The following is a 23,535-nucleotide window of genomic DNA, read 5'->3' as shown; positions in this document are numbered from 1 at the left end:
CTTTTATGTCAACACTTTGAGATTAGAGGGTCTGCGAGATCCATTTGCTTTCCTAATTCTGTCAACGCGTTTGATAGCGAGCTCAAATCTTCATTTGTGTTTTGGAGAATCTGTCATCGTATGTGATAAGCCTTCTGCTTTGAGCGATCGAGTAGAGTACGTGTCTGTTGAGCAGAATCGACTCATACGTGTATGTCTTTGCCGAGTCCCACGTGGGGATTACACATTTCTTTATGAAGGTTGCGTCAGATTTCGAAGATTCTGGAAGAGTTATTGTCTCAAAATGTTTTGTGTCATCTCCTCAGTCCAGTTTTTGCAAGGGAAGAAGATTTCATTATATCTTAGAACCTCGAGGCATTAACATCTCGCTCTCACTCTCTCTCTCTCTCTCCCGCGACATCATTGAGATTATATTAACGTAACGTAAATTGGTCCTCGTAACATTTTAGGATTTCAGAGTTGAAATTTCGTAAGTTTATTTAGTATTAAATAGTGTTTTTGTGGAATCTGAACAAAAATTGTTACGTAACGGCTCCTGGTTTTTGTGAGAGTGTATAAAACAAGACTGCAGCAAAGAAAGAAGTTGGTATACCAAAAAGGTAAAGTGTGTTATATTTTTATTAGTTGCAACTAATAACGGTTAGGTAATAACTAATAACTGATATTTGTTAGGAACAGTGATTAACTAATAACTAATAACGGATAGGAACTGTGGTTAACTAATAACAGATGGTTGTGAAGGTTTGGTAAAAACTGATGGTTACAATGCTTGAGTGAAAAGATTTACACTTTTACACATTGAAAATTTTGTTTGTGTTTTGTGTTTGTTTCAATTTGTGCATTTTTCATTTTCTTGTTGAAGTGTGCCTTTTTATTTTGATACTGTCCACATTTTTCTGTATTTTCATTTGCATTTGCAATTTAATTGACTTAGTTATTTTCATTGCTTAATCATTGCACATTTAATTAAATTTAACACTTGTGAATTAATTTGCATTTACTTAGAATTCTTTTCAAGTTTTATTATTGTTTAGCACATGTGAATTAATTTCTAATTTTCAGTTATTTCCTAACACTTTTGAATTTCAATTGAATTAATTTTCTTGAATTTTGTGATAAATTAATTTTGATTTAATTTTACTTAATTTGATTCAAGAATTAATTAAACTTTACTTTGTTTTCAAGTAACAGTAATTTTCCCTGATATTGTGAATTTTACTTATAAATTTTGAATTTAATAATAAATTTTTGTATTTAAAATTTTTATAAGTGTTTTCATTTCTAACCAGTATATTTTCATTTGATTATATTTATATTAGGTAGAAACATAGAGTGGTAATTGTTTGTTTTCCTTCAATTTACTTGAAGTGACTTAGAACCAGGGAAGTACTTAGACTTCTGAAATCAGGGAAATACTTAGACTTTTAAAGTTGTTGATGGAGTGATGCCCTTTGATTAATTTTATTACTTACAAGATTACCTCACACCTGTTTTGATGAACTTAGTCTGATTTTCTGCAATACTGGTAAGTGTTTAAGGGATCACTGTTGCCTTTTAGAGTATTCAGTCGTTTAGTACGTGTTATGAGGGTTCAGGTGTGGCTTTTGGTGAGGTAATAATTGATGAATGGTAACCAGATACTTGGCACTTCATAACAATATATATAGATATATATATATATATATATATATATATATATATATATAACTCCTAGGGTTATAATTAATTATATATTGCCAATATGTACGCTGTGACCTATTGGAATGTGGAGAACAGAGCCGAAGCAACGACCTCTGAGAAAAAGCTGATAAATTGGTTTCTAGTGGTGGCAAATGATTGAGAAACTGCATAGTTAGACGAGTCAATGTTCACGAGTTCATGGGCTCTTTTCAAAGTGCCTTTGAGAAACTGGTTGTAGCCAGTAATATGAGGCGTTAGCTAAGTGTGCGTTCGTATGTGCGTGTGCGCCTCTTCTATTGATAATGTATCATAACCCAAGTCTATGGAGGACTTGGCATAGAGATGTCTTTGGGAGAAAGGCAAGATGCTGGGGGGAGCTCTGCGAAAGTTTCTTTATGTTAAGTGAGTGAAATATTCCGGCTGCATGGGTGAGTCTTGAACTATTTTAGCCAAAGGGGTGGCTTGTTGTCTGTTTGACATTTATAAGAATATCTAATCTTTGACTTTGTTGTTAAACTTATGTGTACTTACGAGTGTTTCTCGTGTCTTTGAAACAGACGGTTCTGGCAAAGGGGGGGACCGAGGGAGTCCCGATGGGAGAATAGACATTTGGTGTGACCATTACTGTTTCAGACATTTTAATATTGGGGGTTTAACTGAATTAAGTTAGTCTGTGAGACCTGATTGATTTACTATCTTTCCGTTGTTACATAAATGTATTTTTGTAATGCAACTCTCTCATTTGATTACCTGTTAGAGTGGAGAGAAAGAAGTATAGAGAGAGAGAGAGAGGTATCGCTTAGAGAGAGAGAGAGAGAGAGAGAGAGAGAGAGAGAGAGAGAGAGAGAGAGAGAGAGAGAGAGAGATTATGTGTTGGTATGCCTGACGCTCAGAGTTACACGTTTACCAAATGAATAACAAGATTAATATCCCGTTAACAGATGTGGTGGTTTTTGAGGGTTACAGATTCTGGTGGCAGCGGGTAAAAAGCGGTATAAAAGTTTTTTTTTATGCCTAGGAATGCGAATGAAGAGATAGGTGACCAGTTAAAAAATAGAGGGGTTATGGCTTAGCGATAGTTTTTGAACGACAAAGCCTTTGTGGGATTGTGGAAAGTTATTAAATTGTTAGATGTCAGTTAATAAGTGAGAAAAAATGAGAAATATCTATCCGTTAACTGTGCAAAGGGGAGGGGGAAGGATTTTCTTAGACTCAGCATTTGGCCCAGGCAGTATGCCTAGGAGCAGATGCCGCACTCAGTGTGACTTTTGTGTGTGATATTGAGTGCATTCCCTGCGTGTGTTACTGGCGTGCCTTGCGCGAATTCCGAGTTATTTTTGTTCTCATTACGGAGTGGTGAGTGTTAAAAAACATTGTTTTTGAGGGGGGAGGGTTTAGAGGTTTAAGAGGTTTAAGAGGTCAAATTTTTCTTTCTTTCTCCATAAAGCAGAAAGTGAAGTGTTTTCATTATTGTGACTTTAGAGAATGTTTCAGTCATTCATGAGTGATGAATTTTGCGCTGAATCCTTGGAGAATGGATAAGCATTAACATTGGTGATGTTTTTATACTAATACTAGTGATTTTGATGATAGCAATTTTGGTGATTTTGCTGATAGTGATATTTCTGATACTGATTTTTTTTATACTAAAACGTGGGTGCTGTAATGCTACCAAGGGTGGTGAGATCTTTTTTAAATTTGGGAGGAACTAACAAAGAAATTAGTTTTTTTTTTCTTTTTTTTTATGAGTTCAGCAGATAATTGTTTGACATACGTGAGTCACGGGAGATAGTTAACAATGCCGTTGATTTTTCTTTTCTCCTTTTTTGGAAGTTAGTCATCGCTGACACAAGTTTTTTTCATCATGGGTGAATTTAAATTTATTTTTTCTCTCCAGTTGGTGTGAATATTTTTTTTAATGTCTCAGTTCATGACTTAGAGTCATTATTCGGGAACATGTTTGTGTTTTCAGCTATTTGATGCTGCAGAGATTTACGGGAGAATTTTTGTATGGTTTTGAATGCATACGTAATGGCACTACATTTTTTTCTCTGGATATTTGTGTTCCAGAAATTGAGTTTTCTTGCACCATACCTTTGTTGTATTTGTGACAACTTTGTGAGAGATAGGAAACTTGGTTAAGTTTCTAGTGGCCTATGTCGTAGTGCATATGGAGAAGTCTTTGCTTAGACACTTTGAATTTGGAGTTCTATTATAATGAGTTGTGGCACATTGGTGATTTTTTCTAGAATTTCCTAAACAATTTTATTTGCCGAGTTTTTGCTAAGGAGAGAGTTTATAGTTTTTGACTAACGTTGAGTTATTCTCTGGAGAATTGAGATATATTATTTGGAGATGTAATTGGAGGTATATTATTTTGGAGTTATAATTTGAGATATAATATATTGGAGATATATTTTTGGCCATTTTGATATTTGCCTATGGTGGTGACAGCTATGTTTAGTTCAATTATTTTGCAGCCATCTTTGTTGCAAATGGAGACACATTTTTGAGAAGATATATGGGGCAATATTTGTGAGTGTGTGAGCTAAATGCTTTGAGTGCACATTTTTTTGGAGATAGGATTTTATTTTTTTGATATTCCTTTTTGGAGATATATTTTTTGGAACCTTGTTTTATTCCACATGGAGTTATTGGGGAAATAGAGGTAAATATTTTTTTATTTGCCGAAATAGAGGTGACTATTTTTTATTCCTGGAGTGGTGTTTTTTTTTATGAACATGTGGCTATGGGGGTTGGTTATTAACCAAATGGAGGAAATATTTTTTTCACCGGAGTGCTTTTATATTAACCCTCTTATGCCGATTGGACGTATTAAACGTCGAGTCAAAATGTCTCCCGTATGCCGATTGGACGTATCATACGTCGGCTCAAAAAAGTTTTTTTAAAAATTCGCGGAAAAATACTTATAGGCCTACCAGCCGAAAACTTTTGTATCACGCGCCTTGGGGGATGCTGGGAGTTCACGGATCAAGGCGCTGTTTTGTTTACAATCGCTACGCAGGCGCGCAAGCGCGAATTTCTTTCTTATCGCACTAAAAAGTATCAGTGACACATCTCGGAAATTATTTCGTCACTTTGACATAATTTTTGCACCATTTTAAATTATCCTTTACATGAAGTATTATATATGAAAATGTGTGCAATTTCATGTAAAATACAACAGAAATATACTCATGATTGTAGCTTTTATCAGTTTTGAAATATTTTCATATAAATAACGATAAGTGCAAAAATTTCAACCTTCGGTCAACTTTGACTCTACAGAAATGGTCGAGAAACGCAATTGTAAGCTAAAATTCTTATATTATAGTAATATTCAATCATTTGCCTTCATTTTGCAACAAATTGGACGTCTCTAGCACAATATTTCGATTTATGGTGAATTTATGAAAAAACTTTTTCCTCACGTTCGTGCGATAATTCTTCAGATAAATTTTTTCGTGCGATTGTCCTAATGTTTGCACCCTTTTAAATTGCCGTTACATAAAGTTTTATATATGAAATGTGTGCAATTTCATGCACAATACAACAAAAAACAACCCATGGTTGTAGCTTTTTATCAGTTTCGAAATATTTTCATATAAATAACGTTAAGTACAAAAAAAAAATTTCAACTTTCGGTCAACTTTGACTCTACTGAAATGGTCGAAAAACGCAATTGTAAGCTAAAACTCTTATATTCTAGTAATCTTCAATCATTTACCTTCATTTTGCAACGACTTGGAAGTCTCTAGCACAATATTTCGATTTATAGGTGATTTATGAAAAAAAACAAAAAAACAAACCATTTTTCCATTACGTTCGCGCGGTAACTCTTCCGAAAAAATCAGAATTTTTTTGTGCGATTGTCGAAATGTTTGCACATTTAAAATTAGCTGTTACATAAAGTTTTATATATGAAAATGTGCGCAATTTCATGTAGAATACAACTAAAAATGATGGAGGTTGTAGCTTTTCTCTTTTTTCGAAATATTTGCATATAAATCACGATAAATAGAAAAAAAAAAAACCATGTTCGGTCAAATAGACTCTACCGAAATAGTTGAAAAACGCAACAATTGTAAGCTAAAACTCTTACGGCCTAGTAATATTCCGTCATTTTTCTTCATTTTAAAACAAATTTGAAGTCTCTAAAAACAATATTGTGATTTATGGTGAATTTTTGAAAAATATATTTACCTTCACTCCGCGCGCCGATTCGTGGCCGCAAGTCTCCGAAATACGTACATCACATTATCCTAATATTTGCTCCTTTTCATATTAGCCTTTTTATAGATTTTCATATATCAAAATGTGCGCAATTTCATGAAGAATACAATAAAAAATAATTGAAGGTTGTAGCTTTTTCCATCTCTGAAATATGTGCATATAAAAAATATATATATAAAAATTTTGATATTCGGTCAAATTTAACTCGTCCGAAATGGTCGAAATCTGCAATTCTAATCTAAAACTCTTACAGTATCGTAATATTCAATCATTTGTCTTAATTTTGAAACAAATTGGAAGTCTCTAGAACAATATTTAGAATTACGGTGAATTTTTTAAAATAACATTTTTTTACGTCCGCGCGTTATGAATTCGTACATCATTTTGTGATAATATTTTTGCAGTGTTGCTTTTATTCTTTTACTATGTATTATATATCAAAAGGATTGTAATTTAGTGTACAATGCAACGAAAAAAAATTAACTCGTTAGCTTTGACCGTTTTTTATACAGCGTGATTTGAACTTAACAATTATCTATGAATTTTTTTTTTTTTTGTTTTTTCGCTACCATATATCGCATTATTTACATATGATAATGATATTATTTTTCATTTCTGATGATTGCATACTAAACTTCAGGCAATGAAAAAAAAATGAGCCAAAAATGAACTCTTAATCGTTAAAAATAAGCGCGCTGTGAATTTTTGAAAAATTTATTTTTTCCGCTTCTGCGCTCACTCCAAACCGGCGCCGGCATACAGGAGAGGTTTTGATTTTTAGGGCTTCGGTGTAAGAGGGTTAATATGGTGTCTCATATTAATATATGGAGGTGGAATTAATCTTTGGCGGGTGACCTTTTTATTGTGGTTATGGGAGTTTTGTCTTTTCGAGCAAAGAGAAGATTTCTGTGGTTCTTTCTTTTTGGTTTCGTGACTATTTGGAGGCGAGTGGCATTACTGCATTGTGGTCCTATGGAGATGTGTGCAATTTTTATGTTCACAAGTGTATTATTTTTGGAGGCATATAATTGGGCAGTCATGTTGAGAGAATACGTCTTCGAGACAAACTTAAGAAAACATTAGTCATATCCTGGAGTTAATTTTGTGAAATGTGCTTCCTTCGTGTCAGTTAGACCTTTTTCTAAAGAATCATGAGTTTCCAAACTTGTGTGTCTAACTAGACATTTTTTATGCTGCAGTCAAGCATATGCGTCCGCAGGTGGATTTTTCTGCTGACAAGCGCTGTGCTGTTCCTTTTCCTTTAGTGGTGATTGCTCAGAGTTTTTGCAATATCTGGAAATGTTGACAATAGCATTTCACGAAAGCGCATGTGTGAGAGTTTGCTTTCTGCCCTGTCGGTCGATAAAAGTTGCGATGTCGAAAAATTTCGTAGCTATTGATGGGGCATTTCTTGGAAAATGTGGGGGGTTATGCATATGTATGTTATGCGTTTTGTGATGGGGGAAATTTACTTTTGATTATCTTTTTTTTATTTTTCTTCTTTTTCCTACGAGAAATGTAATTGGGGATTGAGCTTAAATAGCATTTCTTTTTGGTCGGGTGATGTAATTTATCGGGAGATGTAATTTATCGGGAGATGTGATGTATCAGGGGTTGTTATTTATATAAATGGGAGTTTGACATTAAGTCTCATTGTGATTAATTATATGAGCAGTAAAGGGGATTTTGCTGTTAAACATTGGAGATTTTTGTTGATTTTGTGAGTTGCTGTAATATCAGAGCTTGAGAGAACATTTTTGGGTCTGGGCTTAGAAATGTGAGTGCAGAAGTCCATTGAGTTGCTGTGAGTTTTGGATTGTGTGTGCTGTGTGAGTTTGGAGAATTGAGTTGGAGAACTTGATATTTCTTTTTCCTTTGAGAGTTGTGATGATGACTTATGATTTAGTGGTCATATTAAATGGAGTTAGTTGGGAGACGTTCAGTTGGTATTTCTGACCTATTGAGATCATTGTTTGATAGAAATAGTACGTCTGAGGTTAATTTTCTTGGATTGACTTATGACTTGACTGACATACTAACACACCATAAAAATCGTTCCCCAACGCTAGCAAGACGTCCACCAGCTGTGCAGAGAGCGTTGCTGTTGTTTAGTCCATGGTGATTACGAGAGTCTACAAGTTCTACAGCATGTCTCTTGGGGATCTGCAGAAGCCGTTAGAAGACTTCTACAATGAGGGAGGCATTCCGTCTTCCTACAGCCTGCTACAGTTCGAGCAGCTAGTTGCAGACAAAGAGGGATATTCAAGAATCCAAAATGAGAGAAAATTCTAGTGTTATTTGGAGATAAAAGCGTGACAGACATTATTTTATAATGCCAAAGACGTGCAGTTATTATTTATATTTTATTCTAAGCCGGCCAATGTTTTATATTATATAAGCTGTTTTGTTTGACCATTTTGCTAGGCGGGAGCTAGCATTTGTGTGAGGCCGAGCTATATAACTCCTAGGGTTATAATTAATTATATATTGACAATATGTTCGCTGTGACCTATTGGAATGTGGAGAACAGAGCCGAAGCAACGACCTGAGAAAAGCTGATAAATAGTTTCTATGGTGGCGTGATATGAAACTGCATAGTTAGACGAGTCAATGTTCACGAGTTCATGGGCTCTTTTCAAAGTGCCTTTGGGAAACTGGTTGTAGCCAGTAATATGAGGCGTTAACGAAGTGTGCGTTCGTATGTGCGTGTGCGCCTCTTCTATTGATAATGTATCATAACCCAAGTCTATGGAGGACTTGGCATAGAGACGTCTTTGGGAGAAAGGCAAGATGCTGGGGGAGCTCTGCAAAAGTTTCTTTATGTTAAGTGAGTGAAATATTCCGGCTGCATGGGTGAGTCTTGAACTATTTTAGCCAAAGGGGTGGCTTGTTGTCTGTTTGACATTTATAAGAATATCTAATCTTTGACTTTGTTGTTAAACTTATGTGTACTTACGAGTGTTTCTCGTGTCTTTGAAACAGACGGTTCTGGTGGAACCATGGGTTCTGGCAATAGGGGGGGGGAGGACCAAGGGAGTCCCGATGGGAGAATAGACATTTGTTGTGACCATTACTGTTTCAGACATTTTAATATTGGACGTAGACCAGTTTTCATTTATACAGTATATTATACATTTAAAAGTATACATATAAGTTTAATATGATATTTATTTAACACTGAACTTAGTTAGCTGTATTTTACATGTATAAAAAGGCGAGGGTAGGGTAATAACTGGTGGTCAAGAACGGATTAATCCATTTTCAGTTATTTCTAATGGAAAAACTTTATTCACATCTCAAAATAATCGAATTTCGACGCTCCTTTTGGAATGAATTAGCGTCTGTTAACGGGATATTAATCTCATTATTCATTTGGTAAATGTTTACGTTCAGTATTCGACTGTAATACTGTATACAAAATCACTGTAAAACTATCTTTTAGTTAAACGTTATGATATAACAGCTTTACTAACGGTTTTGTTTCCATAAAATATCCTTATAAAACAGGAGCGTCTTCTACGATGGCAAATTTTTGTCTAATATCAGGGCTGGTTTCAAGGTTATTGGACTAAGAAAAATAATTATGGTACATGGTAAATATATACACGTATAAGTAAAAGAATCTTCTTAATTTCTATAATTACTATACCATTACGTTATGTACCTGCATCTTTAATATCAGGCTAACCTCTTTACGAGGATGCTTACAAACTAAGCATACAGATTGTGTTCATTACTGCTCACACGTTACATATGTAAACTGGTGTCATTACCAAATCTCGTAAGAAAACATTTGACATATTTTTATGGTAAACACAAAAGAATAATCATAATTTCTGTAACTACTTTGTATACCACAGTAGCTTCTCTGATTTAAACTAAGGCTAACCTCTTCTTCACCAGCAAACTTAACAAAGCTTAAAGATTGCGTTCACTACCGAACCACACACGTTACGTGGTTTCACTACCAAATCTCACGTAAACATTGACGTATTTTTACAGTAGACATAAAAGAAGAGTCATAATTTCTTTAACTACTAGGTATATCATAACGGCTTCTCTGAATTTTAAACTAAGTCTAACTTCTTTACCAGCAAGCTTAATAAAGCTTAAAAATTGCGTTGCTACAGAACCTCACGTGTTACGTAAGAACAGTGGTTTCACTACCAAAACTCACACGTAAACATTGACTTATTTTTACAGTAGACATAAAAGAATCTCTTAACCCTTAAACGCCGAAGCGGTAAAAATCAAAAACTCCCCCGAATTCCAGAGCCGGTTTTGAGCGAGCGTGGAAGCGGAAAAAATAATTTTTTCAAAAAGTCACAGAGCGCTTAGTTTTGAAGATTAAGAGTTCATTTTTGGCTCCTTTTTTTGTTATTGCCTGAAATTTAGTATGCAATCATCAGAAATGAAAAATAATATCATTATCATATGGTAATAATGCGATATATGGTAGCGAAAAAAAAAATTCATACATAATTGTATTAAAATCACGCTGTGCAAAAAACGGTAAAAGCTAACGAGTTTCTTTTTTTCGTTGTATTTTACACTAAATTGCAATCATTTTGATATATAATACATTGTAAAACAATAAAAGCAACACCGGAAAAATATTATCACAAAATGGTGTACGAATTCGTAACGCGCAGACGTAAAAAAATTTTTTATTTAAAAATTCACCATAAATCTAAATATTGTTCTAGAGACTTCCAATTTGTTTCAAAATGAATACAAATGATTGAATATTACGATACTGTAAGAGTTTTTAGCTTACAATTGCGTTTTCGACCATTTCGGTAGAGTCAAAGTTGACCGAACGTGGTTTTTTTTCTATTTATTGCGATTTATATGCAAATATTTCGAAAATGAGAAAAGCTACAACCTTCAAATATTTTTCCTTTTATTTTACATGAAATTGCGCACATTTTCATATATAAACTCTATGAAATTGCCTAATATGAAACGGAAGCAAATTTTCCGAGAATTCGATGTACGCAATTCAGGAGTTTTATGGCGGAGAATCCGCGAGCGTAGGGAAGGAAAGTTTTTTTCATAAATTCACCATAAATCGAAATATTGTGCTAGAGACTTCCAACTTGATGCAAAATGAAGGTAAATATGATGAATATTACTAAAAATATAAGAGTTTTAGCTTACAATTGCGTTTTTCGACCATTTCGGTAGAGTCAAAGTTGACCAAACGTGTGGTTTTTTTTTCTATTTATCGTGATTTATATGCAAATATTTCGAAAATGAGAAAAGCTGCAACCTTCAATTATTTTTCGTTGTATTCTACATGAAATTGCGTACATTTTTACATATAAAACTTTATGTAACGGCTAATTTAAAATGGTGCAAACATTACCACAATCGCACGTATGATTTTTTCGGAAGAGTTACCGTGCGGACGTAAGGAAAATTTTATTTTTTTTTCATAAATTCACCATAAATCGAAATATTGTGCTAGAGACTTCCAATTTGTTACAAAATTAAGGTAAATGATTGAATATTACTAAAATATAAGAGTTTTAGCTTACAATTGCGTTTTCGACCATTTCGGTAGAGTCAAAATTGACCGAAGGTTGAAAATTTGTCACTTATCATATATGAAATATTTCAAACTGATTAAAAGCTACAACCATGGGTTGTTTTTAGTTGTATTGTGCATGAAAATTGCACACATTTCCTATATATAAAACTTTATGTAACGGCTAATTTTAAAATGGTGCAAACATTACCACAATTGCATGTATGATTTTTTTCGGAAGAGTACCGCGCGGACCGTAAGGAAAACGTTTTTTCATAAATTCACCATAAATCGAAATATTGTGCTAGAGACTTCCAATTAGTCGCAAAATTAAGGTAAATGATTGAATATTACTACAATATAAGCGTTTTAGCTTACAATTGCGTTTTTCGACCATTTCGATAGTCAAAGTTGACCGAAGGTTGAAATTTTGGCACTTATCGTTATTTATATGGAAATATTTCAAAACTGATAAAAGTTACAATCATGAGTATTTTTTTCTTGTATTCTAAATGAAATTGCGCACATTTTCATATATAATACTTCATGTAACGGATAATTTAAAACGGTGCATAAATTATGTCAAAGTGACGAAATAATTTTTGAGATTTGTCACTGATACTTTTTAGTGCGATAAGAAAGAAATTCGCGCTTGCGCGCCTGCGTAACGATTGTAAACAAAACAACGCCTTGATTCGTGAACTCCCAGCATCCCCCAAGGCGCGTGATTCAAAAGTTTTTGGCTGGTAGGCCTATAAGTATTTTTCCGCGAATTTTAAAAAAAACTTTTTTGAGCCGATGTATGGTACATCCATTCGGAAATCGGGGGAGATTTTGACTCGACGTTTAATACGTCCATTCGGCGTTTAAGGGTTAATTTCTATAACTATGTACTACGTATACCATAGCGGCTTCTCTGATTTCAGCTAAGGCTAACCTCTTCTTTACCAGCAAGCTTAATAAAGCTTAAAGATTGCGTTGCTACTGAACCGCACACGTTACGTAGGTGACAGTGGTTTCACTACCAAATCTCGTACGTAAACATTGACGTATTTTTACAGTAGACATAAAAGAATTTACTTGATATGACAATTTGTCAAAAATTGCATTTTTCCTAATTGTACAAACCTGAGGTCCTTTAACAATAGGAAGTAGCTAGCGGCAGCTGGAAAGGTCGTAAGCTTCGAACAAGGGGAGAACGGTAGTTAACTGCTTGTCCGACAATGCGCGCGCCGCGCGCCTGGGAGGTGAAGAATCACTTTAGCTTTAGGCCCATGCAAAAAAACGCAGAGTGAGGGGTGGCATGAGGTGGGACTATATGTGAAGGACCTGAGGTTTGTAAAGTTAGGAAAAATGTGATTTTCGACAAATTGTCATTTGTTCCGATACGTAATACAAACCCTCGGTCCTTTAACAATAGGAAGACTCACTTCTTGGTGGGAGGAATCTGAGTCTTTGTGAACAGACTGGTGTTCCTCCAACCTTGGAATGCCTCCCAGGTCGTAAGAGCGAGGGAGGGATCCAAGCCTCTGTCCGATTGATCGGGGTGTGCACCGCAGGATCAATGGTCAGACCTCTGGGCCAAGTACTAAGAGAGAGGCAAGCGTATCTCTTCGAACCAGCAAGCAAGAACTTGTTCCTGTCTGCAAGAGGCAACATAAAGTTATGGGTTTGTCTCAAGTTGGCATCCACTCCTTCCCCCTTGTTGGAGGAAGTGGCGGATATATGCTCCTATCCCTAATGAAAGGGATAGGTTGGAGCTCGGTCGAGTAGCTTACCTGCATCTTTTCCTTTTCCAGCGTGGTGATGACCATGTCCCTCTGCCCACAGGTAGAGGGAGAGAAAGATGGGGAAGAGAAGCCAGTCGCACTCTCATTCACACATTCATTCCTACAGTCACACCAGGAATCGATGCTGTTCTGCCAGCTCGTGTGCTGGGTAAGCTTACACAACGTGTTGAGCAGCCACCACAGGTCCCAAGGAAAAAGTATCCAAGGACTTGTGGGCAATATCCCGAAGGTAGAATGAAGTGAAGGTAGTCTGGTTGGCCCAGACACCTGCCTTCAGGACCTGCACCACGGAGAAGTTCTTGCGGAACGCAAGGGAAGGACCAATACCTCTGACTTCGTGGGCTCTCGGACGAAGGGTACAGGTGTCGTCACTACCATCAGCCTCATACGCCCTCCTGATCACCTCACGCAGCCAGAAAGAAAGCGTGTTCTTGGATACTTCTTTCTTGGTCACCCCAGTGCTAACGAAGAGGCGTCGACACTCAGGCCTGAGGTGTCGAGTTCTCTTCAGATAGCGCCGTAGCGCCCTCACAGGACAAACCAGCATCTCATCTGCATCGTTGTCGGTGAAATCCATTAGGGAGGGGATTGTGAAATAATCGAACCTGTCGTCAGGGATCGACGGATTCTGAATCTTGGCTATGAAGTTCAGGACGAAATCGAGTGTCACAGATCCCCATCCCCTGGAATGCTTTACATTGAAAGACAGACCATGAAGTTCCCCTACTCTCTTCGCCGATGCCAGGGCCAGCAAGAAGAGGGTCTTGAGGGTCAGATCCCTGTCTGACGACTCTCGGAGTGGCTCAAAGGGTCTTCGAGTCAAACTCCTAAGGACGAGAGTCACGTCCCACTCAGGGGGCCTGAGTTCCCTGGGTGGGCAAGACCTTTCGAAGCTCCTCATAAGCAAGGAAATCTCGAACGAATTCAAGATATCCAGTCCCCTCAGCTTTAGGACCAGGGCCAGGGCGGCTATGTATCCTTTGACTGTGGGAAGTGAGAGGAGCTTCTCTCGGCGAAGAAAAACGAGGAAATCCGCTACCTGCTGAAGAGAGGCTCTGAGAGGAGATAGACCCCGTCTACAACACCAACCACAGAAGATGGCCCACACTTCCGCCTGACACAGCTGCAGAGGACTGTTGGACGTGTCCAGCCATCTCTGTTGCTGCGCTGCGAGAAAAGCCTCTCATTCGCAAGAGATGGTGGATAACAGCCAGCCGTGAAGTTGTAGGGACTGGACTGCTCGGTGGTACCGTTCTACATGTGGCTGGGCTAGAAGGTTGTGCCAGTGGGGCATCTCTCTCGGTGCTTCGGCAAGCAGAGGCAGCAGGTCCGGATACCAAACGGGGAGCCACCAGGATCATCCTGAGATTTGGGGTGGCCAGCACTCGGCTGATCACCTTGCGAATCAGACAGAAGGGAGGAAAGGCATAAATGAAGAGGTTGTCCCAAGGATGTTGAAGAGCGTCCTCTGCAGCTGCCCATGGGTCCGACACGGCTGAAAAGAAAACCTGGAGTTTTCTGTTGTGCCGGGTGGCGAACAGATCCACGACTGGGCGCCCCCACAGGTTGAAGAGCCTTTCTGCCACATCTGGGTGTAGAGACCATTCAGTTCCTATCACCTGATCCCGACGGCTGAGCTTGTCTGCTACTACATTCCTCTTGCCTGGAATGTAGCGTGCCGACAGCTCTTAATTTGAGTGAGCCGTGGCCCACTCGTGCACCTGCATGGTCAACTGTGTAGCGGGAGAGGACACTAGGCCCCCCTGCTTGTTGACGTATGCCACTACTGTGGTGTTGTCGCACACCAACACCACTGAGTGTCCCACCAAGCGGTCCTGAAATTCTTGGAGAGCGTAGAACGCCGCCTTGAGTTCCAGGACATTGATGTGAAGGTGCTTGTCGTGATGGGTCCCACAACACCTGCAGTTAGCAATACTCCTCCAGGTGTGCGCCCCATCCCTTCGTTGATGCGTCTGAGAACAGTAACATCTCCGGGGGGGGGAGTGCGGAGAGGCACTCTCTTAAGAGGTTCCTGTCGTCGAGCCACCAGGCTAGGTCCTGCCTCACTTTTTCCGTGAGGGACACGGGCAAGTAAGGTGGATCCGTCGCCTGTGACCAACTCTCCTTTAGTCTTCACTGGAGAGACCGCAGGTGAAGACGTCCGTGAGGAACTAACTTCTCGAGTGACAACAGGTGGCCGATCACGACTTGCCATTGCTAAGCTGCCTGTTCCTGCCGAGACAGGAACTGGACGGCTGCCTCCCTGAATTTGCTGATCCGCACGTCCGCGGGGAAGACTTGCCCTGCTACCGTGTCGATCAGCATACCCAGGTACTTCATCTTCTGCTTGGGCTCGAGATCGGACTTCTCGAAGTTTATTATGATCCCCAGATCGCAGCAAAACTTCAGAGAGACCGAAGCAAAGTGCCCTGAATTGGTACACCGTCCCGTCGAAGATGAAGCGGAGGTACTTTCTGGAGGATTGATGGATGGGTATTTGAAAATACGCGTCCTTCAGATCCACTGAAAGCATGAAAACGTTTCCCTCCTGATGGAGTCCCGCGACATCGGTAGCGTGCCGTCTCCATCGAACCGAGTCTGGCGAACAAATCGGTTCAGGGGAGAGAGATCTATCACCGGTCGCCAGCCCCCCGAGGCCTTTTCCACCAGAAAAAGGCGGCTGTAAAGAGCATTGTCCTTTCATGAACCCTGGATGTAGGTCTGAAGATGGACCGGGTTGGAGGTGAGGGGTGGCCGAGATTCGAAGGGTAGTAGATATCCCTCCCAAGAACGTCTACTATCCAGGTCTCGGCGCCGTAGTGCTGCCAAGTTGCCCAATGGCTCGCCAGGCACCACCCCCCCCCCCCCTTCCGGCAGCAGGTGAGGGGGAACGCCGTCCCTAGTGTTTCCCACCTCGCTTCGACTTCTTCCCTGCACCTCCTCGGGGAAAGGAGGGCTGGGAGGAGGGCTGATGTCGGCCTCCCTTAGCAGAAGTTGAAGCAGCAGGAGTCTTTCCTCGGGGCTTAGACGGGGCAACGGTCTTAGCAGCCGAGGAAGCGCTAGCTAAACTCTTAGGGTTAGCCGCAGTAGCTCGAGGCTGCCCAGAAGCCTTCAAGACTGCCTGGTGAACCAGGCGGTCACTGTCATCAGTGCGCCGCTTCTCCACCGCAGCGTCCACCATCTCTCCAGGAAAGAGAGCGGAGGAACTCCTAATGGGACTGCGTCCCTACGACGAAGCACCAAGTTGGCCCACAGGTTTGCCGTCTGATGGGCGAGGTAAGAGATGGCTCTACCTCCAGACTGGCACAGTCTCCTGAACGCCGGGTCTTCCTCGAGAGCAGAACTCCCGGAGTCGGCCGCGACTTTGGATACTGTGAGGGACCACAGATCCAACCAAGAGACTACCTGGAATGCTGCCATAGCGGTAGATTCCAGGGCAAGTGCCTCCTGCTGCGAGAACCAGAGGTTCTCCGACAGGAGCTGCTGCAGGGACACACCTGGAGTTAGCCTTGCTAGCTCCGGGTTAACCTGTTTGGGCGGAATTGGATCTTCAGATGGCACGTAGAATCGCCGCTGACGCTGTAGAGGAGGAGGAAGTAGCTTCGAAGACCTTCCTGACTTCAGCGAATCCTCTCGTCCGGAAACGAGAGACTCCACTTGGTCAAGGACAGAGTCAGTCAGCCAGCTCTGACAGTGGCAGACCCACCGTCAGTTTGGGTTCCCTCTTCGGGCCCCAAAATGACTCGAGCCGGGACGTGGGCTCGGATGGTGGGAGCGGCGATCCTTCCCCAAGGACGTTGTACTGCCGAATCAGCGCAATGACCTTGGCAAAGTTCCTATGGATCTCAGGAGTAACAGCGTCTTGAGGAGTAGGACCGTCCAGTCCCTCCAACAAGAGCAGCTCCCGAGACCCTCCTCCTTCAGAAGGAGGAACAGCAACAGACCCCTCACGGTCTCCTCCTGCCACTTGCGCGTACGTCCTGGCCAGTCCTAGAACCGTGCCTGGTGCATACGGCGTCGAAACGGGATCGCGAGGGGTGCGCCCCTCACAATCACTCCTGGATACCTCACTCTTCCCGGCGTAACCCGAGGAAGTTGAAGGTATAGGAGAGGCAGACCTGACGCTCCCCCCTCACTCACTGGCAGAACCAGTGAGCTTGGAGGGCTGCAGCCGATCACCAACCCGCGGTGGGGATCGGTCTGCAGGCCTGGTCACGCCGCTCACCTGTGGCGAGCAGCTCGACTGAGCACGTCGACCCCGGTCCTGTGCGTCAGACGAGCTGCTGCTGGTCGCCCTATCCGCCCGGTCCCTGTGGGAGCGGCGGTCAGGCGATCTGCAGAGCTCACTGTCGCGGTGAGACCGGTGCGCGTCCTCGCGGCGCGTCGAACCGCTGGTACCGACGGTCGGGGGGATCTCTTCCCAGCCTCAACCCGTGGCCGGTCAGAGACCGTCGCGTCAGCCCGAGCTACCAGCTGGTCGCTACGAGAGCGGCCGCTGGCCTGGCGAGAGTCACCTGAGCTGCTCTCACCAGTCTTCTGCTCCGTGCCTCGGTCTTGGCGCCGAGCGAACTCAGGCGTCAAAACTTTGGCTGCACGGTCTCCCACGGGAGACTGTACACTATGAACCTTCGAGCCGGTACCTGGCTTAGCGGCAGAACCGCCAACACCAGGCGAGAAAGTACCGGTGGTAGTCGGTACCCCTCTGGTCCCCGTCTTCTTCTTCCTTGCGGAAGGAGAGATGGGCCCTGTTCCCGAAGGAGCAGGAGGACCAGCAGAAGAACCCCCCGTCCCACCGGAGTGAGACGGGCCCTTAGAAGGTCCCGAAGGAGCCTTCTTAGGGGGGGAGGAGGCAGCCTTCTTCTTCGGCTTGGTAGCCTTAGAAGTCGAAGGGGAAGAGACGGCAGCAGACAACGAAGAAGACGATGACGACACCTTCCTCTTCTTCTTCCTCTTTTTCGTCAGCTCGCGCAGGACAAATGTCAGATCCTCCATCCAGGACGGAGCTGGGGCAGTTGCCAAAGCAACAGGGCCTGGGTGCACCTGTCTGGAAGGACCTGAGCCTGGGGCAGCAACACCGTGAACAGGAACGACGTGGGCAGGAGCAGGAACAGCGGGAACAGCAGGAGCGTCGAGAGCGGCTGGGACAGCAAGAGTGGCGAGAGCGGCTGGGCCAGCAGCAGCAGTAGCGGCAGGTACGGCTGAGAAGTCAGGCGACCCAGGGGGCTTATTTTCAGCCACCAACATCCTGGGTACAGGATGCAGGTCCAGGGGGGAGCTTTTTGGGCAGCGGAGGTCCAGGGTCGGCAGCACAAAGAAACCAGGTGGAGGCGGCACACCCCTCCTCGATACGGCAGTGAGCGGCCTTTGCACTGCGGCTGTCGGTGATACCGTAGTAACGTGCGGTGTATACACAAGATGCGGAGGGGCGGCATACCCTGGGGTAGTTATTGTTGTCGTTGTGGTGGTCACCACTCCATGTGTGACCGCCGCCGACCCCGCCAACTGCTGGATCAACCCCTGAATACTAGGCACACCCCGCAGTCCCAGTGACGCACACACCTGCCCAAGGTCGTCACCCATGGAAGATGCACCTGCGGAAGCAACAGTCGGGTCAGTTTGAGGGGTACCCTCTCGCTTGGGGAGGGGGGGGGGACAAACCCCACCCAGAGCGGACGGAAGACCCCGAATACAACTGCATGTCTGGGTATCAAGCGCCCTCCTCCACACTCGACGGATCGAGCGAGGAGAAGGACTCCGACACCCCCCCCCCCCCCCCCCCCCCCCCCGCAGGGGAAGGGGCGAAACGTGGGGGCTGAACAGGGGGTAGGAAGGATGACGAGGCATCCGTCACCAAAGGAGTCGCTGGAGAGCTTTCCAACAACTCCTTGGCAGGCCTACGTTTCTTCCTACCCTCATACAGAACCCACTGCGCCTCAGACCAATTAACACAAGAAATACATGGCTCGGTCCGAGAGCATTCTCGCCCTCGGCACCGAGTACATAAATCATGCGGATCAACATCAATGAAGGAGCAGAATCTGCAGCATTTACGCCCCTCCAGCCCAGGACACACTCTACGGGCGACCGGGGGGCGCGGAGAATGCTCCACTTCTTGATCCATAATGTTAATTCACTTCACTAGTAATAAACAATGAAAACATTAGTACTTACTGATTTCTTTCACAACCAAAACAAACCAGTCAAAGGGAAAATACAACCAAAGCATACGACGAGTAGCGGGCAGAGAGCGATGACGAGCACATCTTCACACACCACAGCCGAAAGCAAAAGTGATTCTTCACCTCCCAGGCGCGTGGCGCGCGCACTGTCGGACAAGCAGTTAACTACCGTTCTCCCCTTGTTCAAAGCTTACGACAGTTCCAGCTGCCGCTAGCTACTTCCTATTGTTAAAGGACCGAGGGTTTGTATTACGTATCGGAACAATTCTATAATTACTGTATAACATAGCGGCTTCTGAGTAAAGCTAAGGCTAACCTCTTCTATACTGGCAAGCTTAAAAAGGTTAGATTGCATTGCTACTGAACCGCACATGTTACGCATGTAACAGTGTTTTCACTACCGAATCTCACATGTAAACATTGACGTATTACAGTAGGCATAAAAGAATCGTTTTAATTACTACACATATATATACCATAGTGGCTTCTCTGATTTAAGCTATGGCTAACATCTTATTTACCGGCAAGCTTAACAAAGCTCAAAGATTGCATTCGCTACCAAACCGCACATGTAACCTAAGTAAGTAAAATTGCCTTCACTCCCAAACCTAATACTTAAATACGTATTGGATTTGCTACTGAAGTGCACGCCTCATGTGTGAACATTGTCTTATAGGGGAGAGGATAGACGAAACTTAAGGTTTATTTTGGAGTTGGGAATGGAGGAAACATTTTGATAGAAGGTAAACGTGAGATGCCATGCAAACACTTTTCCTCTTCGTCTTGTGTGAAGTGGCTGTCTTGGAACCCATCATGATAAAAGAGGTAACTGCGTATGCAGTAAATACCGCCGGAAAAGCAAACGAAATGCGCACAAGGTGTGCGAGACACGTGTGTGACTGTTTGTTAACAGTAGCTGCAGACTTTAAACTATGCTGAGAGTGGCGTCACCAGTGTTACCAACGAGTTTTGCTAATTTATGCTAGTCGGTCCAAGTCAGATGTACGCTAAATAGCAAGAATATATGCCAAATGTGGTGCAATTTTATGCCAGAATTATGCTGTTAATCTATCATTATCTAATTTTTCTAATACATTTAAACTAAAACAACGATGTAATGGAAATTTAAAACATTTGTATATTAGGTGAAATGTTACAAATGACGAATTGCAGTAGTATAACTATTTATCTGATGATCTTCACATGTTAGCAAACTCGAAATAAAGCACCATTTTTCTTTAACAGATCTCATATGCAATTACTAGTATACAATTTGAAAAATGTGTGAAGATCACTTCGGAAGTTATTCAACATTTTGATATCTCTACTAATAAATTAAAACTAAAAAAGGAAAACAAATAAGTCTCTACTCATGAAGAAAAACAAATTTTAATTATTACTGCATCATTATCATGCCACTGAGACACTATTTCCTTTAACAGAGACTATTTCCTTTAACAGGTCACATACACAATTAATAAATACTTGAAAAATGTGTGAAAATGACTTCAAATATAAAATTTTGATATCAAATAAAAAATTAAAACTAATATAGAAAACAAACAAACCAGTCTACTCAAGAAGAAAAACATACGTACATATTACTGATCATTATCATGCCACTGAACCACCAATTTTCTTTAAGATCACATACACAATTAATAAATACTTGAAAATTCTTTGAAAATCACTTTAGACAATTAAAATTTGATAACTTAAAAAAATAAAACATAAAAAAGGAAAAAAAAATCAACTTTACTCATGAAGAAAAAACATTATTCACACTTTACTGATCGTTTGTCATGCCACTGTGGGTATTTATAGTATTCACAGAATTTAACATTCCTTAGTTGGGTTCAAACTTAGCAATCAACTCATTTGTTAATGCTGCTTTTGAGGCAATTTCACAAAGAAGATACATATATAAACTATGGCTTTGTATGAAATTGAGGAATTTTCTGCACTTTATTTAAAATTTTAGTGAAAATACATTCTAAAATTTTACTGGAACCCTAAGTATGATAGAATTTATGCTAAGCTCCAAATCTTGGGTTAAATTATGGTAAAAAAAAACATGAAATTATGCTACATTTGGTAACACTGGATGACGCCAACTAGCGCGGCTGGCGGAAACAGTTTTGTTTACAAACATATGATCTAGGGGGTCGGAATCTGGGGTTTTTTGGGAGGGGGGGGGTATGAACACCTAATACAAAATGTTTATTGAAATTTAGTGGGCAAAATCCGATTATGTCCGAGCTCTAATACTGGTCCGTGAGCCGGGGCTCTACTGTATATATATATATAAATATATATATATATATATATATATATATATATATATATATATATATATATACATATACTATATATATATATATATATTTATTTCTTTTATTTTCATTAAAAGCAATTGCTTTAGTGGCATCAATAAGTTTCTTGCAGGTATCTTCATACCGACGAAGTTTTCTCCGATTCTCGTTCGTCAATTTCTGGTGAAATTGACAGGAGGCCATCTCTACAAGAGCTTATAGAAGGCACCCAGGTCGTGCACAGAGAAGACAACTACGGTCGCCTCTTAATAACGGAAGCGGTGAGCATTGCTATTCAGAAGCCGACCTTGAACGTCCAACAAAAATCGGACCATATACTCCCCTCCAGCAGGAGAAGGAATCCGCATGCCAACAGGGACCATACAACACGCCTCAACCCAACGGGAACATCGCGCCCCTTAGAAGACATGAGAGGACCCAGCGCCAGCGAAAGACAAGTAACATCCTTGCTCAGGTCGCTGAGACCCCGCCCAACACGAATCTGCAGCCGTTAACCAACGTACAACATTTGGACACACTCACACACACACACACACGCTCACTCACTCAAATTTAAATTATACACATTTATGTATAAACAGAAATTGTCTGACTTGTACCTTTATGCATGCTATAAAATATATATATATATATATTTATTCCTGTATTTAGATTTCTATATTCATTTTCATTCCTGTATGTAATTTTGTAATTTTTATCTAAAACCAACATGTAACATATTAAATTTTAAACATACATTTAAGGAAACACTAGCACATGTTATTGTATTTTGAATATTTATTTAACCACTGTTTAAATTTTCACTTTTATTGTCACAGTACATATGTCCTAATGTTCTTTGTTTTCAAAACAAACGCCCTTAAGCTGGTAATCCCTAGTCTAACCAGTACCCATACCTCAAGGTCATACTTCCCACACGATGAAATAAATAGGCCGAAAGGCCAAATTGTAAGTCAGTAGTCGCTTGATAATGCCATAAGGCGAAACAGGTGTCGCGACAAAATTCAATAAATGGAAGAAGGAAGTCTGCGTATTTTTCACCAGAAATTGACGAACGAGAATCGGAGAAAACTTCGTCGGTATGAAGATACCTGCAAGAAACTTATTTATGCCACTAAAGCAATTGCTTTTAACGAAAATTGTATAAGAGAAAAACTATGGCCTAAAAGTATATATATATATATATATATATATATATATATATATATATATATATATATATATATATATATATGAATAACTTGATCACGCAGTATATAAAACATGATGCTATGTATAAATAAAGGTTTTTTGCCACGAAGGAAAAAATGGAAAAGCGAGATAGGCGAGTACTTTCAGTCCTGTTCGGACCCTTTACTGAAGGCAAACTGATTTTACACTACAAGATTAGCAATAAGGGCGATTTTCACTCTACAGAAAGGAGGAGCCCCCTGAGGGTAGCCACACCTTGAAGGATACACGCAGTAAACAAGTGATTCTTCCAGAAAACAGTACATTTTGAAAAAACACGGGAGCATATGCAATTTAATATCATGAATTTTACACAAATTTTCCCCCAAAAATTATTATTACTGAAAAGACGAAAAAAAAAAAAAATTATATATCGAGCAAGAGAAAGAGGGAGAGAGAATATTGAACCAGAGAGAGAGAGAGAGAGAGATAAATAACTATATACATGTGGGACTAAGTTTATTAGTTGTTCATTTATTTTAAGGTCCTTCATAAACATCTTACAAATATATGGGTCCAAATAGTACATTCCCAGACTAAAATCTTAGTCTGGGAATGTA

Source organism: Macrobrachium nipponense, chromosome 27, assembly GCF_015104395.2.
Source record: "Macrobrachium nipponense isolate FS-2020 chromosome 27, ASM1510439v2, whole genome shotgun sequence".
Taxonomy (NCBI): Eukaryota; Metazoa; Arthropoda; class Malacostraca; order Decapoda; family Palaemonidae; genus Macrobrachium; species Macrobrachium nipponense.
The sequence above is the reverse complement of the archived record's forward strand: the minus strand, read 5'-3'. Positions refer to the sequence as shown.